Source organism: Apostichopus japonicus, chromosome 6 (genome assembly GCF_037975245.1).
Source record: "Apostichopus japonicus isolate 1M-3 chromosome 6, ASM3797524v1, whole genome shotgun sequence".
In the NCBI taxonomy this organism is placed as follows: Eukaryota; Metazoa; Echinodermata; class Holothuroidea; order Aspidochirotida; family Stichopodidae; genus Apostichopus; species Apostichopus japonicus.
The window spans coordinates 7,656,371-7,673,491 of NC_092566.1; the positions used below are offsets into that span (position 1 = coordinate 7,656,371).

Sequence of the window (17,121 nt, forward strand, 5' to 3'; positions counted from 1 at the left end):
ATTCCGATCGTTGTGATTAATTGTTGGATAATTTGTCATACATGATACAATGTGTGGTTGTACCTTGTATATCTACACACACACACACACACAGACCAAACCGACAGAGTTAATGAAAACCTGATTTTCACTTTTGTTTGACATTCTAAATTGATTATTTGTCCTGTAAATTTAACCTTGTTAACCTCTGGTCGCGACAATGACTGCACATAACCAGGTCATGAACTAAACGTTATTGTTCACATTTCAGGGAATAATGCGTTCCATATTACAAGTTAACCGTAACCATATTAATCTTACCGAATGAATGTGTATTTGTCATCGTTTATAACATCAAGTCATTTAGCACGTACGATCTGGAACCCCTGGTTGGATACACCAGCTGCTGTAGGGTGGGTATGTAATTTCATCTCGAAAATGTACAAAACATCCAGTTTTGTATTTTATCTATGTAATAGATTGTTACCACCAAAAAAACAAAACAAAAACATATGTAGACTTATTATGAAAACGGTCTAATAGCTTTTGAGTTTTAGACCGATCCCCTCAACATAATCAATGGGTATGTAACATCCGGGAAATAAGGGATTTATATAACGGAAGTGTTCTTGGGAGGATACATGGGTCATTAGTTTAATTGCCTCACATGCTTAATTGATCAATACGATCAATGGGTCGTAGATGAATCCGACAGGAATTGTTCTCGTTCGAATTTTTGTTTTTGAGATTTATCATTAATCATGTATATATATATATATATATATATATATATATATATATATATATATATATATATATATATATATATATATATATATATATATCCATGGGAATTGAAATCTCGGACGCAGTAGCGTTGGGCCTTTAACCCCACCCCCCCCTTCTCCCAACCTCCATAATGCCATGAGAAAAGCACAAAGGGAGATACATTTCCCAGCCCATACACTTTTTATATTAGTATTAAATATAATAATAGCAAGCAAATTGATAGCCTTCTAGAATTTCGCATGAAATTAATTATTTAAGTTAAACTTCAAATTTTAACTATAGTCCATTTGGTGACCTGCATTGGTATGGAATTTAAGTATCAAACAGCAAAGAAAGAGGGGGAAATGATCAAATTCAAGGAGAAAAAGCTGTTAAATAAAACTGAATAAAATCGATCTGTTTTCTTTACAGCTTTCTCTCTCAATTTCACGTCTACTAAATCTTAATATCAAGTTATTACAAACAAAACTTTCAAACATGCAAGATGGAATCCTTTCTTCGGTTAAAGTTAAAATGAAGACAAAAATTTGCAAATTTTACAGACCATTAAGTTTAGGATGACATCAACAGAATGAAAGATGAAAGTTTCTCGCTTTCGCAGGAAATGAACGTAATTTGTGACGGTCACCCAATCAAGGAACGCGAATGGGGACGAAACAAGCACAATAGCGTTAGGACGAAATCACAAAATGCCAAAGAAATGGTCTTTGGAAAGCGTCGATCTGGAACTAGAAGAAGTTATCGATAATGGTCGTTCGTATTTTAGAGTCAAGATGACGTTTCATGATGGCAAGGCGTAATAAACCAAATGGACTGGTATAATCAGTCTATAAGGGTCCTCCAAAGCAGTTAATGATTTTCTAGGACTTCAACAAATCTCCCGTGATATTTCATTGTGATTCTCGATGAGACGCATCGATTCTCATCTGTTCTTATAAGGCGTGTAGTTACAACAACAATTTCCTGTATTTTTTCAAGCATATCATACAATGTCTGCACAAGATCTGTGGTGTAACTTAGTAAAAAGAAGACAAAACTTAAATTATCGTCTATCCACCAATTATAGCAGACACACTTTTCTCGCATCTGTGTAGACTATTTTTTGAGGGGCACACACACACACATACACACACACATACACACATACATTTATATACATGTATATATATATACATACATGTATATATATATGTATATGTATATATATATATATATATATATATATATATATATATATATATATATATATATATATATATATATATATATATATATATATATATATATATTGAGTTGTTAGGGAATAAATAAATACAGTACAGTCACAGCGTATATATAACAGCTGTAAATAGCTTATGAGCCAATCCAAAACAGGGTATGAAATACCGGTACTATACTAAATTCACAAAATTTGTCACCGACGTGTTTAGTCATATTTTGTACCCCCCCCCCTCGCCCACCAAAAGGTGGAAAACAGAACAAACAAAAAGTGAAGAGGATAATCCTCTGGTATAGACAATACGTCGCCTAGTCTAATTTGAAAGAGCAAAAAAGATCGACATTGTTAGTTGAAAACGCCATCTCAATATCTATTTCGTTAACCTAGATGCGGTTAATGTGTTGTTTAATGCAAACTATTATATTCACCATCAGACAAATTATTCCTTACTCCAAGAATTGGGTCTCAGTATTAAAGTCGAGTGCGATGACGTCATGAAAGAAGTTCTGAAAAAAAAAACCTTTCGCTCTTTTAATTTAATTAAGGTTGTTGATGATGGTTAATCCTTGTAATTTGATATATTCAGGGCAATGCTTGCATAATTATTGTTGTTAATCATTGTCCTCATTAAGTATTTCACTACGGTGCAATTTTTTGGTAAGAATATTGATTTTCTTCGTAGTTATTGAAAGGATTCGTATACATGGTGCAAGAAAAGCAAAAGTATTTCTTATCTCTGTTTGCGATGATTATACGGTTGATGCATGGTCAGTGTTGCATTAAGGGAGTGATTTCGTTGCACAAGTGTTGTTGAGCAGTCTGAGATATACGGTAATGGGAATTTCGTATGTTGTTTATACGGTGCATAGTCTTTTAACCAAGGGAGTGAAAACGCCATTTCAGTATAAACCTTAACTATAATTGATTTAAATCCAATTAAACCGTCAATAGGTGTCTAAAGAAATCTTTGTCGGACTTTGTCATTTCCAAATTCATAGGGATAGAATTATTCTTATCATCATATTTCTGGCGATACGGTAAATAACTCTTGGTATTCTTCACTCAAATCGGATTGTCTTTCTGGCCAAAAGTAGAAACCCCCCACAAAACAAGTCATTTTTCAATTCAGCTGACTAATTTCCTTTATCTGTGTTCGGGTCTATGGCTTGTACGACAATGGTAGGATGACTTTGGGAAATTGAGAGCTAAATTTGTACCTTTTTCTTGAAATAAACAGTCAAAACAAAACCTAAAAAAAAATATAAAAAAAAGCTTGTTTATTTGTTTTGAAAAGGGATCTGAATTTAGAAAGAGGATGACCTATGAATCAGATGTATTGGACCTCATCGTGGTCTTAACCTTACAAAAATGATGTCGGAAACATGACTAAGGAAATGGTCACCTATAACAATCTGCTAGCTGATGATATAATTTTGATGTTTAACGGTTGCTTGACCCCTTTGCTTACTAAGGTCTTCACGTTGTACAAGGATTGGGTGTCTTAAACAGTATTTGCTATCACTGGTCGTGAATAGATTGTAACCACGCCATTTTGCCAAGCTTTTGACATTTCGACATTGTATTCCATCTCCCCTTCCCCACCCAGCACCATACCCACCACCCCACCCTTCCCAACCCCCCCCCCACCTCTCCCCTTTAGTTTATGTTTTCTTCATATTGTGAAGGAGTAAGACATTAATTTCTTTTGCTCTGTCTACTACTTTTTTTTAAATATAATTCCTAATCAGTTTTCTGTGTCATAGTATTTTCTTTCCAAATATAGGTCTTGTTTACAATAATTGATCTGTTACGATTCAATTATTTACAAATGAGTTCCCCACACCCCTCCCCCCTCCCCTTCCCCATCTCAACCTCGATACTGTCCATGGATGTATTTGGTATTTTGGGATGTAAGTGGATTCATGAGTAATTGATAAAAAACACCAAAGCGAAATGATTCACCTGGTAGTTATTCTTGTTTGCATATAGTACAAAGTAATCTTATTGAGGAAATTGTTAAATCTTAGCGAGGAAAGTTAAAGGTCATATATAGGAAGCTGTTATAGCTTGATAAAGTACTAAAGCCAAGAAAAACGATAACAATAAAGGAACAATAAAGGTGACGAATATATAGTATACGACTCTATTGTGACGTCAATGACCGTCATTGTTAACGTACATAAAAATTAAGAAAAACTTTAGGGACGCCTTATATGGTCCACAAAGTAATTGAATACTGATATACTGGTTACCATGACTACCGAAAATTTTCGTGATTCAGCTATATCTGTTGTTTTGGTATTATATTGCTTGCGGGGGAGTTGGGTTGGGGTGTGGGTGGGGGGGGGGGACACTGTGTGGAGATATGTTCATGTTTACAGTTTACTTAATTATATAGCGTTCACAAGAAGACCCTCATACGATAACAAATATGTGGCAGGCGTTGCAGACTAATTGGTAAAAGAAGTCATTTTACGACCAAGGCAGGTCGATTACGTAATCTCAAGAAACTTTTCCATGATAGCGTGCTATAGGGTTGTAGTGGTTAGAGAGTTTACAGATTTTTTTTTATAACAGGTTGCCAGTAAAGTACATATCTGTAATTATACTATTAAAATAACTATTAGATCGCCATATGCTCCACTATGGTTTCCTTTATGACTTATGGAAGAACAAACAGGTTATTTTGAGAGTTGGTTCCTATGGTAACACCCACTTCGTGTTCTATTTGTCACTGTGGCCACTAAAACAAAGCTTATGGTGTATTTATTAATAGTCTCCCAACTATGCAACAACTTAGTCAACAGGAAAGTCAAGAGGGCATGTTAACTATTAATTGATGAAAGAGGAACATATTTACGCATCCTCGTAAAAATTTGCATCTAATTCTCACTTACCGCTTTGGAGATAACAGCATTTGAAGTTGACATGTTCTGTCAAAACGATAAAGTGAGCAAAACAAAGAATGAAGCCAAAAAAAAAATTGCGTTCAATTCCTTTGTATCGTTGTCGAGTCAACATCTGAAAGTTTTGACATGGTTTGTAACAAGAGGGAACTGGAAAAAAAAAACAGATTTGATGTCAGCAGCTAAACTCGAACAAAATTCTTATAAGTGTTTCTTTTCATCAAACGTTCACTTTTCTTCTTTCGAAATTGGGATGCAGTTAAAGATCCCCGGGCTCTACAATTTGCCTGCATAGCTTCTTAACACCATAAGGCTCTTTGTGTAAACACTGAGTGGAAATATGTTCATGTCTACAGTGTAATTAATCATACAGCGTTCACACAAAGACCCTCATACAAGAAAAAAATATGTGGCAGGCGTTGCAGACTAATTGGTAAAAAGAGGTCACTTTACGACCAAAGCAGGTCGATTACGTAAACTCAAGAAACTTTTCCATGATAGCGTGCTATAGTTGGGGTCTAGACAGCAGACCTTTAAGGAGACACAAACCCTACAAATCACTATCGTTCTATGCGATAGAGATAACTGTCATGAACAACTTTCTCCAAACAACGAAGGCAAAATCTGATTCCATTTGGGAGATATCGCAGATTTAATGCTCCTTCACATCCAAGGCTGTGGACTTGATCAAGTCTAAATATAGATTGCATCATCGAGCAATAATCACACACGTACCTAAATCTCTGATGATTGTTTTCTTTATGTAAAAGGTTTTATTTCGGTAACGGGGTTGGATTTTTGCAATTGCTGACTCTACAATTTGGAGCTCTTTGTATACATGACCTAATAATGGCATTATTTTCAGTGTCCAGACGATTCGCATTCTACCTTTTAAAATATGAGAAGTGAAGCAAAAAGACAGTGAACGGTTAAGACCCGATAGTGGTAGAAATGACACCACAGATTTACAAAATGGCAGCTCCCAGACACTCCCAAAATAAAATCCTCCAAAATTAGCAAGATTTGTTCTTAGATGTTTGGGAGAGTTGTTCTGCACAAAGATTCCTGTCACGAGAGCTAGAGATAATCGTTGGGTTTGTTTCGCCTTGAATTTATGAAAACACTACTAAATCTTGGGTATTGATGAGTCCAGATCCACTAAAGCAACGTTGGAACCTTACCCAAGATCACAACAATAAAGTAAGAAAAATAAATAAATAATGAAAAAAAACAACATTTACTGTAAGTTTGCAACTATGACGTCACATATGTTTACTTTCAAGTTCATTTGCTATGGTACTAACTGTAACAATTTCAACATAAAATAAAACTATCAGAAAACTGCTTATCCACTAAAGAGCCTGCGTAAGAGAATGTGTAAAAATAAGTTGGCCTGACGTTTCGATCCTAGCAGGATCTTCTTCAGAGGCTTCATTTTAGCCTCTGATGAAGGTCCTGCTAGGAATCTGGGAATATGGGACTGCAGGTCAGTGGTTCTTGAATGCGATGAGCTCTCAATGTTAAGCTTTTTAATTGCATGGTCACCGCATATTAGGCAATGTGAAGCAATGAAGTGGGTTTTTAAAACAAGGGCGGTGCGAATATTTCATATATATATATATATATATATATATATATATATATATATATATATATATATATATATATATATATATATATATATATAAAGACTCACACGGATTCAAAGAAGGGAATTTGTTGATGTCAAAGTTATTTTCATTTAGCTCTTAAAACGGCAATGTTTACTATAGTAGGATTCCTGTTCAAGCGAAACAGGGAATGCGTAAGAGGTAACAAATTTCATTGATTCGACAAAACCAGGTCTTTGACCTGAAATGCAGCGAATTGTCACTAATCATTAAAGAACCATTCTGTATTGCGTGGAACTTGGAATTAAGATTGTTTTATATATCGGTCTGGAATTTGTGGTTTACAACAAAAACAGCTATAAAAATTCGTAACTGTTTAAGATACTCAGACGTTTGCGACTTAATCATTTCTCTTGCAATGAAGGTGTTATAGATTCCCACACAATTCTTAGCTTTGTTTGCGTAATTATTAGACGTGTATTTCCTCGGGAATAATTATCTGTTATTTCTGAAATTTGATAAATTCGGAGCAGTTGTTTTTATACACAAGTTAGCATAATCATAATGGTAGAAGGTTCATGATGCAGAACGTCAAATGCATTACCCCCTCTCAACCACACCCCCTCCCCATAATCTTTCTTTGAAAGATCGAGAATGCTTTTATTCAGATTACCATAAAGATGCTTGTTATGCAAAGCCAAAAATTAACAACTCTATCCACCTCTGTTCCCTAATTCCTTCACATAATTGAGAAGGTAACCGTATCATCAACACAGTGTTACGTGCAGTTGTAGTATTATTTGCCCCTTCGCAAATTCTTCAGGTAGCATACGCCCATTAGAAGCCCCATTGACTTACACACTTATAACTCACAAAAGTAATGTGGTCTCTAAGTCCAGATAGAAATTCTCACTAGCTAAACGCTACCCATCACTGGATAGCTGACAAGTTGGCATCTCATGGCACCATCAGTTTCCGTATCATGACTGTGAAGATTGTTTGCTATCCGAGCCTGAACGTTTCGTCACTTGTAAACAAACCTCTTCACACAGTAGTAAACAATTTTCGTACGTTGCTCCTGGGAGGTCTAAAGGGGTCTAAAATGGCCTCAATTGGCCCAATTTTCTCACCAAATGTTCTTCCATTCATGCTCTTCAACATGTAAGCCACATGCAACCAGATCCTGATTGATAACATATTAAAAAAGATGTTCTCCTACTGCATTTTGGCACTTTTCCTGAGATAGGAGAACACCCAGGCGGATTGATATAGACTCTAATATATATGCCACCTTAAGTGATCTAAACTGTGCAACTGAAAATAAGAGACGTCAATAAAGACGCCAATAATAATCACAATACTAATCAGCAGTTATTTTAACGACGCACAAGCGACCACAAATGTGGGAGAAACCCGCAAGGGCTTATGGATTACAACTTACACGTCGGGTGGCTTCCAATTCAACATTTTAAACTTAAATTTGGAATATTTTTAATTTAGAAAGTCATTTCAGATGGGAAAACCGTAGATTGCTCTTGGATGAAAAAGCCACCTTACATATATGACCCGGCCGGATTTCGAACCCAGAACCTCCCGATTGCTAAGCCCCATTGCTTCTAATGCCACCGCCTTAATCCACTCGGCCAAAGCACCGGTCAAGGAAATGGAAAAGTCAGGAATTAGGATGAAACAAGTGAGACATATCTTTCGGTCCGAATAAGGTATCAGAACAAACCCCTCAGTGGCATGTATGTGTCATTGTGATATGTTAATATGTATAATTTAAAGCAAATGTATTTCAGGATTGTAGTTATAATACAATTTCTTGCCGAAATAATGCAGAGAAAGTTGAGAACTTGAAAAAAATGATGTTTATAGAAACATAATATTGTCTTGTAAATGTAACTTTGCGACCTAGCGCGAAATGCTCCTTTAAAGTCATGTATTTTCGCCATCTCAGCAAACAACTTCAGAATTCATCCCTACATCTTATTTACATCATGGCCTATTTGTTTATGTTGTTAATACCTCGTCAGATGGGTGGAGAACAACAAAATTCCTATCGAGTCGTTCAACGGACCGACATTCCGACCTGGCACTGTTTTATAACCTACCTGTGTTTTCAATTATCTTTACTTAATAGTCCTAATTTCCACGAAAGGATTAGTGGATAGGCTCAGTTTGTTTCCGTACCCCTGTGGTCGACTGCCACGTGAAGCTTCTTTGCCACGAAAATCAGATCGGTTTTCAAAACATTCTGAGCCTCAATCTCACTTTATATTGTAGTTTTCATAGCTAAAAGGTGGCTAACATTTGCAAAAAGTGCATCTTAAATATGTAACATCTACACGCCAACTAGTGTTGAAAGAACATAAAGAAGAGGGACACAGGGAGTCTAAGGCATTGACCTGTACCTCAAATTAAGGTTTCGAAATGTGGACCCATGCATGTACTGCGATTATTTAACGTGACTTTGCAATGTCAGTCATTTCGCAATGATAACATGAGAATATGAAAATTGAATTAAAACAGAAAATCACGTTTGGCCAGTTCAATGAAGGCAAGTTTCGTAGGATACTTTAGGCTGTTTGTGGGTTTGGATGGGCGGGGGGAGGGGGCGGTGTCTATAGTTAGGCAGTTACGCCACCTCCTTCCGTAGGCGTACGGCACCGTCCCAACTGGGGGGGGGGGCAGAAAATTTGCCCGACTTTTGAAACTTACTACGAGCCGCATGAAACATGCTGATTCCGGTTGCGAGAATGATTTTATTGAAATTTTCATTTGTAGGCAGTGGCGTACCTAGAATAGTTGGCACCTGGGCGGTTCCTTCCATTGCCTCCCCCATGTGCAGGGGATGTCGTCCTAGGGAGGGGCCTAAGGGGAGGGGAGGATAACTTTTTGTTTATGTAAGTGGATTCGATCCAAAATGGTGCTATCTTGTGATTATATGTTTAGGAATTTTCCGTCTTCTCTTATTTATTTCTCCTTTTTTTCTCTCTTTTTGGTTTGGACTGTGGCATGGCGCCCCCTGTCTGGTACCCGGGCGGACCGCCCCCGTCAAACTGCTCAAACCGAACTAACGTATTTTACTGTCACCCTCCATAAAATGTTTACTAAGTGAGATATTTAAATGTCTTAATTAGGAGAGTCACAATTAAGCAATTAAGGAACTTTGAGCAATGTTATTTTTCAGCACGCTTAACTTTGGAGCTAAAGCGACTGTAGAGGTCGTGGTGAATGTCGTCTGCCTGTCGTGTGCATCACAATCTATGACTAACGTCAAAATCATTAAAACAGAACGACCATAAAGATAAATTAAAAAACAATGATTAATTAAGGGGAAAAGGAAACAATTTGTAGAGTTCGGAACTAAGCTCATAATTCTGTAGAGAGAGTTCAACAATGTCACGAACGGTAAAAGGTGTATAAAGTTCCGATAATAATGTGGTGTTTTTTTATCCTGCATCCGAAAGGAATTAGATTGGAAAATAAGCTGACCTACATACACCACAGGTCTTGCCTTTGGTCACATGACTGATTTTCTCTCTTAATTTTTAATGAGAGGACCATATGTTTGTGGTTGTCACTTTGTTCCATGGATGATAAGAGTAATACTGTAGTAAAAAAAACATGTGATGCCGGACGGGAGGGGGGGGGGGGTGGCGATGTTGGGTAGATTACTCCTCCTCTTTGACACCCCAAAGAATATACCTCAGAAGCATATATTTGGACAGGGTATGACAGGCAGATCAGGGCTAACAAGCCTCCATTAAAAGGACAATAGCAAGAGAGGCTCCCAGTTTATACTAATGTAAGCCTATAAAAAGGAAACGTAAGAAATTGCTCTGGATTGGTGGAATGAAAATGGGGGACATGTTTTGTTTGGTTAGAGCAGGGCTTCCCTAACTTTATCCCCCCACGACCCCCCCCCCCCCTGTTGATGTCAGAGTTGTCCACGAACCCCCAACTTTTCGAGACACGATCTGAGTCATTATTATATTATAATACTCATAACAGTGCTTCGTAAAAGATCAAGTTCATAGTGTAATAATGTAACGGAAAATGCACGGTACGATGCTATTCAATGGCAACATATGTGTATAGAGCGCGAAAAGAGTTTGTCGATATAGGTACGACTTGTGTACATTACTAAATTATATGATATATCAGATTTTAGTTCAACAAAAAGTACTCTAGTTTTGACTTTTAGAAACGTCTCACGAACCCCCTGGGATGGAGTCACGCACCCCCTGGGGGTTCATGCACCCCAGTTAGGGAACCCTTGGGTTAGAGGGTGTGTAAATACTGCGGGGTCTATCTTGCATGTCGACCCATGGTTGACAGTGTTCAACGAAATATTTAGCTATAGAGAGATCAGTAGGTAGATTGATGGAGTACGAAACTGTTGGGTCACTGCGAGATTAGAGTCCCGCTCTAACCAATCATTCATTTCACTTTCAAAATTCCACTTTCTACAATTTTCAACTCCCATAATTATTTACCACGACCACGTCCTTCCCCTCCCTCCCCCTCCGTGCCCCTCTCCCTCGTATTTAAATCATACATGCCGAAGAGACTGGTATACTTTCCAAAACAGCTTTAGACTGCTCTCTTATCGTGATTGGTACAGTGTATTGGCGCAGCATTCTCCCTCCACTCCATTACCTCCTCTACATCCCCTCCCTCCCTGCACTTCACCCCCCCCATTCCCCCTTTACCATCTCTGCCCTTCATCCCCTCTCTCTAGACTCAGGGTGGCATGATTAAAAAACTGATTCTGTGCCAGGTATAACAATACAGCATATGTGCCGCTGTACAGCAGTTTCCATGCAGGTGTTGGTGTACAGAGTCTTTGGCCCAATTCCAAGAACCCCCCACCCCAGCCCCCCAAAAACCCCTTTTGGTTAAAATAAAATGATCGTAAGCATTGCAAGAAATGAATAACAGCTATATTCTACACACGATTTAAAGGCATTGAAGACTCGCCCCAAACCGCGTGCGGCCATCTGAAAAAGTTAACTTTCTGTTGCTCGCAAGTGACGTTTTGTTCGTGTCGCTACAAAATGCAGACAGTAATGAAACGTGATACCTTAATTGTTATCTTTAGCTGGACCTGAGATGTCCATCGCTGTATCGTTTGTATACTGTGCTGTGTGTATTGACCGCAGCTGTATGTACTGACTGTACACTAGTGTCTAATTACCGACGGCAGCAAGCTGTGTGTGTATTTTCGGGGATCGATGGTGGTGTTTAACACTTTTGTTACACCTCATTTGAAACAAGGTCAAATTACCGGCATTAGACGTTTCTTTTTGCGCGAGTTGTCACACCCTTTAATGAATGAGTATAGTGTCCTTGCATACTTCCTAATTGGTTAGCTTCTACTCTTCTGACATGATCTAATTTACTGATGAAAATGTTGACTGATGAACGAACAAACATCGGAGTTTGTGCTTGAACGCTCACCCCCCTCCCCCCCCCCCCCCTAAGAGGTCCACGATGTGACCCGAAAGGAAACAAACTGTTTACTGCCACCATACTCCTCCCAATCCCAGCCCACATTCCCCTGTAAAATGTATGAAAAAAATATATATACAAAATGCGATGTTCGTCTCATCTTATGATGGTACCGATGATTTTATATAGCTTCTCGAGCTTTGCTCAGAAGCACACCACATCATCATTTACAAGGAATAGAAGCCACAAGGTGAAATGTTAGGCGAGGCTCTCATTCAAGTAACACCTATGTAAGAATTAAACAACACACAATGAAAGGTACTTGTTGCATATTCAGTTATGTAAATGACGTAGAAAATATAACCACCCCAAAATAGTAGCGAAAGACGTGGAATAAAATGATATTCAATCATATCGTCCGAATTTGAACCCAAAATATACCGTAGTTATTCTTCGTTCTACGTCATATGATATGAAAATCTTGATTCCACTAAGGAATTTGGGTTGTTGGTATTCCGCGTTTGCGACATCACTGAATTGTCACCTTCGTCATGTGTCAACGAGGGGTCTAAATCCGGGTGCCCTTAAAATACCATGAAGGTGATTAAAGAAATTTAAAGAATCAACAGTAGATTTTTTCGTCCACAAACGTTTATATCGACACAAACAAAGAAAAGAAAAAAGGAACAACGAAAACGTCCTGCATTTTCTCCATACTATAATGCTCTTTCTTTGTCACTTTTGGTAAAGCTGAAATGCCAAAATCCATTTTATCGATTTTAGTGGTTAGGTGGTTAGTGGTAAGAGGAATCTGATATTAAGGTGTAGTATATCCGAATTGTATTGGTAGAAGGCAATATGATAGTTTTAACCCAGGTTTTGTAAGTCCCCCCGCCCAATTAATGGGGCGGGGCAACAACTGTGAAATGTGCTTTGTGCGTACCCCAACCACCCCCCCCCCCCCTCCCAAACACACACACCCGGCCGCTTTAAGCCGTTGTTCTATACCTCAATCTATCTTTACCACATATTAAAACAACTCCACTCCCAAGTTGAGGTAACACCGTCCATTTATTTGTCCCAGTCCAGGGGTTGCCAAAAGGCGGTCCGCGGATCAAATTCGGCCTTCGAATGATTTCAATCAGACCCGAGAAAAAAAAAATCGGCCCACAATCGTACACTCACCGGGTTTGTATAGGCCTTTACGTTATTGGGCTTCAACGTCCTACTATATCGTCTACACTCAAGTTTGTTAAATCAATAGATATAGGGAAAATTTGGTTCCCACTGGCCCATTGCTGCAACAATTGTTTTTTAGGGGGGGGGGTTATCGGAGAAAATGAATTGAACCCCCCTGCCCTAGTCTAAACTGTTCCTGACAAAGCGAGACGAGTAAAATATGTTTCCATGAGTCTGAGAAGTGCCATCATAGTTGCATTATACTCGTTTATTTTCCAACTCAGTCTCTTATAGAGACTAAAAACAATGGTTCATAATTTAAATTTCTGCCACTGGTCGTACAGGTTTTATCATTTGTGAAATATTTAAGCTTTTTTTGTTCAAACAAAACGGAGACCTCTTTAAATGCCATTCCTGAGTTGTCAAGTATGTTTGAATCCGGGTGTCAAATACAATTGGAGCGAGATGACTGGACATCTTGAAAACATAATAGGACTGATAGTCCCATAGAGATTCTTTCGATGCTTTGATCTAAATTTAGGCTTCTTCTTATCCGGTTTCGTCCGTAGAATATGACCACCACAACTATGCTGTCGAATGGGCATGACACGGTGATATTTCATGATGTGGTTGACGTCATATGCTAAATTTAAATGTTCGACTTGTCTAAAGACGTTTTCCTCTGTCGCGTACGCGCTCGATGAAGCAGTATGCTGATGTCATCGGGATGCATTTCATATAGAAAGGAAATAATGTAAGAGAAGTTATCTGGTGATCAAATATAACATAACCATGTTATCTTTGGAAGATTTGATAACCATGACAACCAGGCAAAGCAAACCAGATATGATGTAACATTTGAACCTTACTTTTATCGGTAACCACAGAAACAAGGAAAATATTTTATTTAATTAACAGCAATATGTCAATTTTTGTATATGGTACATTTGACTCACCGAATAGCTGAGTAATGACAAATTCTTCCACTTCAAGAACCGATTAAATAGTCATATTTTGTAAACTTGTCACTCTTGTGATTTATAAAGAAATTTTTAATTGATGAGTTAAACTGAGGCAACGTAGAAGATAATGTAATATTTATCATTTTAAGCTTCGCAAGAAACAACGGTATCTGAAGAAAACCAATAATAATTGATGGTATACTTATTGGAAGAATTACGAGCGTTTGTTCTAACATTTGACATCATTTAATCAGTCGATGTATCGCTATATAGTAATTCAATGTATCCGCTAGTATACTGTACGTTATCAAAGTATTTTAATCATGTCTCATTCTACGAAATACATTTTTACTTTAAAATAGTATATAAGAATTGATACATTTTGAACGGAGGAATGTTAAATGTGATCTAATGCATAAAATCAGTCTGAGTTAAATGCTGTTGTTTTTTTTTACGAATAAGCCATAACCCACTGGGAAAAACTCCTGTTCGCCGAGTGGCATACTTTCTCTTTGAAAAGGGGCTTGGGTGGTTTTAATATGAAACAGTTGTCTTTTTGTGGTGTATTTTATGTGACGATATGCTGAAAAATTCTGTAACGAGGTTACAGAAAACAAAGGCAGGCGCAAATTCCACCGACCGACTGGTACCCGACGCGACTGCGACGAAAAATCCGCCGCCTTCGCACTCGGGCCGGTGCAAAATGGCGCGAAATTGTGTTCACGACCCGACCTAGATCCGACAGTCGGTCCTCGTCGTGACCAAATCGGATATATCAAACATATTTGATATTTTTTCGCGGCGTCGGGGCCCGTCGCGTCGCAGTTGAGTCTGGTCGTGGCAGTTTGCGGCTGTCCACGACCAGACTACGATCCGATCAGGTGACGGCTGCAGGAAGTCAAAACGGCTTCCCCCGTATGGACTGATGAACGTGAAATTAAACTGTCGTGTCGGGTCGGGCTATTGTGCGATCCCACGGTAACGCGACTATAGGTGGCCACGACTGTCTCCAACTCATTCCCGACCCGCGTCGCGTCGGGTCGCCTCGGGTCGCGTCGGGTCGCGTCGGGTCGGGTCGCCTCGAGTCGTGTCTGGTCGCGTCGGGTCGCGTCGGGTCTGTGCAATTTGCGGCTATATTATCACAACTTCTAAGCCATGACTTGCCCGCTGTAAGCCTTCACTCCGACCACTGTAGTGAAACGCTTTTTTACTTCTGTTTTTGCAGAACGATCCTTCAAAATAAGAGGGCGCTCTCCTGTTAAGATTTACACAACCGACACAAGAACACATTCATTTACAGAATAAACATAGATTCCCAACCATTTTGAAGGAATGTTCTTGAAATTTGTGCTTGAATGTATTTAAAACTATATGTTATATGACATATCCTACATGTCTTAACATGTTGTGTTTTGTTTGTGAATTTCACAACAATACATTAATTAAACAGCAAACAATTTCAACCTTTAAACGGAATTAACCAACAAATCATCGTAAACAAATTAACATAGATCCATTTCTCAATAAATGTTAGAGCGCCTTTATTACTGCAGCTAGGTCATTGAACATTCAGCTCATCATCAAAATGTCGTAAAATTTATTGGTATTTAATTGAATGTGTCGTTTTGGAACATGGATATAGGCCTATCGCTCAGAGCATCACTAGTGCATGTGAGACTTTTAGCGTTCTATAACACACAAGTAAGCCAAATAGACACAGACGTTTCAAAGTCCGTGTAAAACGATGTATAGTCACGCCATACTGTATCGTTCAAATGAAATGAACATACTTTTGAGCGACTAAAGTATTATCCTTCTCTTTTTGTTATTTCTATTTATCTCCCAGTACAGTCCCTGCTTCCTTTTCACATATCATTTATTTTTTGTTGAAGTGTAATGAAAGTGTGGAAATGCCCATTTTCCAAAAACTACGAAATATGTTATGATACTCTTATAGATATCCAAAACTTTCTGGAAAACTGTCAACATTCGTTTTAATTTGAGCCAGTCTTTTTCCCCTAAATGTTCAAATTACCAGTAACCCGAAATGACTCATTTGGGGCGTTTTCTCCTATAACGTTTTCCTGTACGGAAAGTTCAAAGGACACATCAAAACTGACGGCGTTTTCGGTGCGTGTGTAAAAATAGATTCTTTGTTTTCTATTAGGATTGCACAATTTAATGGTCGTTTTCCAGAATCCAGCTATACTACGTGCAAGAGACACTTTCCCTTCCATCCTCCAACTCTCCCACTTTCCCCTCCACCCACCAACTCTCCGTTTACAAAAGGGTTTAATACCTTTTAATGTTGTGAATATTTCGCCCGCTACACTTATCAAACCCAATCAATGCTTGAATGTCTTATCATGAAGTCAATTGTTAACGTCAGCATGCACCCGAATACTCCTTTATTTCTTCTGTTCTCCCTCTCCACAAGTCACAAAGTTCTTCAAGTACTTCTTGACATTTTGCAGCGCGTTGGAAGATATCTTTAAAGGTGGGGTATGGGTGTGATGGGTAGAGTAGCGTAGGGTTAAAATGAAGCGAACTGTCGGTGAATTTTCCTGACAAACGTTATGAAGTTACTAAACTGTCCAATTCTCGGCACCAATTTGAACAAATTGGGAATGGGAAGGGGATAGATAGCCCATTACGAACATTCATTAACCTACTAGAGATTAGGATCACTTACAGTCACTCGAGATAGAACCTGGGCACGAAAACCAAACAATTTGACTCTCTCTCAACCTCGGTCGCCTTTTCATTGAGACTGTAACCGTATGATCATGACGATGTTACGTCAAATGAGTACCTTGGGTCCCTCATGTCCCTCGTGTCCCTTGTGTCGATATCGAATCGGGCTAAGGATTGCGTTTGATATCCTACTCTTAATGTAGAATGAATTTCGCTATTACATTGGTACAACATCATTGTAAGATAGCGGCGACATTGCGGAACAGGTTACGGTGACATCCCTTTGTTCCGACGTCTCTATGTTCCGACGTCTCTATATTCCGACG

General features: G+C 38.5%; 1 long non-coding RNA gene across 1 annotated transcript in view; it reads left to right on the forward strand.

The window, feature by feature from the left end:
- The window catches only part of LOC139968848 (uncharacterized), a 190,391-nt gene that overhangs the window by 112,638 nt on the left and 60,632 nt on the right, over nucleotides 1-17,121 (forward strand). The gene's annotated exons all lie outside the window — the stretch shown is intronic.